The sequence below is a fragment of the Octopus bimaculoides genome, chromosome 1, assembly GCF_046866305.1.
Source record: "Octopus bimaculoides isolate indiv1 chromosome 1, ASM4686630v1, whole genome shotgun sequence".
Lineage (NCBI taxonomy): Eukaryota > Metazoa > Mollusca > Cephalopoda > Octopoda > Octopodidae > Octopus > Octopus bimaculoides.
Genome location: NC_142928.1, coordinates 171,403,910 through 171,406,409, shown reverse-complemented (window position 1 = coordinate 171,406,409; position 2,500 = coordinate 171,403,910). Strand labels below are relative to the sequence as shown.

Here is a 2,500-nt window from a genome sequence, read left to right as displayed (position 1 = left end):
CATCATCATCGTCGTCGTCATCGTCATCATCATCATCATCACCATCATCATCATCATCAGCGTCATCGTCGTCGTCGTCATCATCATCGTCATCATCATCGTCATCATCATCATCTTCATCATCGTCATCATTGTTATCATTATCATCATCATCATCATCATCATCGTCATCATCATCGTCGTCGTCGTCATCATCATTATTGGTGCTAGGTTTTCATTATTATTTTTTTTATTCTCTTTGTCGTTTGCGGTGACAAACTCTTCCGGTTCTTGTTTGGGTTTTTTTTTTCTTTCTTTCTTTCTTTCTTTCTTTCTTTCTAGGGTCGATAAAATTAAAAAAACACACACACACACACACACAAAAAAAAAACAAAAAAATACAGCGCCAGTTTAGTTACGAGGGTTAATGTATTCGACTAACCCCCTCCCCTCCCTTGAAAAATTGCTGGCCTTGTCTCCGAATTAGAAATTACTTATTAATGTTCTTGTTGTTGCCGCTGCTGTTTTTGTTGTTGTTGTTGTTGTTGTTGTAGTGGTGGTGGTGGTGGTGGTGGTTGCTTTCAAACAACTCTAGCTGTTGTTGAACCTTGACTCTCACGCCACAGCAGCAGCAGTAGTAGTAGTAGTAGTAGTAGTAGTAGTAGTAGTAGTAGTAGTAGTAGTAGTAGTAGCAGCAGCAGCAGCAGCGGCAGCAGCGGCAGCAAAAGCAGCTACTGCGCAAACTAGCACCGGCAGCATCCCAACATGCATTCATTTAAACACACTTTTACATACAAGCACTGACACACGGACGCATATATATTACTCCATGCACACGTATAAACATATATATATATATATATATATACATATATATATATACATGTGCGCTTTATAATAGGCACACACACACACACACACGCAAACGCGCACGCTCAGATATGTATAAATAATAATAATAATAATAATATGCATACAGATTCAACACGTACACACGCTCCCATCCTTCCATCCATCCATCCATCGATTCAAATATACATACATACGTAATACATATATATATACACACATATACATAAATAGTGAAAAGGAGAGATAAAAAATACAAGGAAGCATGATGGAAAACACCTCCTTCATTCCCTTACCGCCTTTACCTCCACCACCAACACCACCATCACCGCCGCCGCCGCCAACAGCAACAGCGACAACAACAAAGAACACGCTCACACACACATACACACACACTTACGTACATACAGTACAGGCTAACATACAGACATACATAAATCTGCGTTAACACCAACAGACGCCTATGCACACACGTGCACGCATAGGCATGTATATATACATACACACATGCATACATATACCATATACATACATGCATAATATACGGAGACTATGGAAAACAAAAATGCCGGGGAAGAACAACTAGAAGAATAAACGTACACACTAACATCAACACATGCATACATTAACACACCTATACACAACCACACACACAAACACACACACACGCAGAGGCCCACTAACACCTACACACATACACACTTAGATATATACACGCATAGATGTATGTGCATATAACAACTCAACATACACACACACGTGTACATACACAGATAACGTAGACACGTACGCATACAGTTTCTCACATACCTAAATGTATACGAATATACATAAACACACGCACGTACATACACAGTCATACCCACACACACATACTTACACATACAATACATTCTTAAACAACACATACACACGTACATACATAGAGATAGGCAGTGATATAAAGCTTAAAACAAACAAGACATCTTCAAATAGATGAAACTGAACGCCCAACCGTCCAACACGGTAGGTTTGGTTTTCTCATTCAGCTGGCTCCCCTAATATTTTGACGATAATACTTTTTATGTTATTGTTCCTATACACTTCTCAACTTTATCATTATTACCTATATTAAGACTTTGATTATTGGGGTTATTGTTGTTATTGTAAATGTTAATTGCTGTTTGCTTTTTTTTTTTTTATTTCTGCTTAGTACTGTTGATTACTGTTCCTTCCATCGATCCTGATTGAAACGTACCTGCGTAATATATCAAAGGCATTTCCCCGTGTGACCATTCGGTATTTCTTCTTAGCTTTGTACAACGAGAACATCATGATCCAGTGTATTCCATTTTTTTATTCCCGATTGGATGTAATTTCAGGGAAATTATGTTACCATTTCTAGCAGACGGAGAAACCGTACATGGTGGTTTCCTATACCAAACGTTAACAATTGTTGTTATTATCACTGATAAATAATGACAATTGTAAATGATATGTGTTTCTACACGCTCACACACACACACACACACACAAACACAAACATATTATATATATATATATATATATATATATATATATATATATATATATATATATATATATATATATATATATATATATATATATATATATATATATATATATATATATATATATCCGTGAATCTGTGTATATATATTATATACAGGTA

The 2,500-nt window shown here is 36.3% G+C and overlaps 1 protein-coding gene across 12 annotated transcripts in view; it reads left to right on the top strand.

Annotated features, from left to right (window-relative positions):
* The window catches only part of LOC106870663 (uncharacterized), a 1,027,926-nt gene that overhangs the window by 70,981 nt on the left and 954,445 nt on the right, over positions 1–2,500 (top strand). The window contains exon 1 of one of the 12 annotated variants that reach the window (XM_089362731.1): positions 881–1,833. The exons of 8 other annotated variants lie outside the window; for them this stretch is intronic. The gene's annotated coding sequence lies outside the window, so the exon portion shown is untranslated. Of the gene's footprint in view, positions 1–880; positions 1,834–2,500 lie in introns of those variants that run through there. 3 more of the 12 variants (XM_089362720.1, XM_089362750.1, XM_089362760.1) reach the window with 3 other exon arrangements.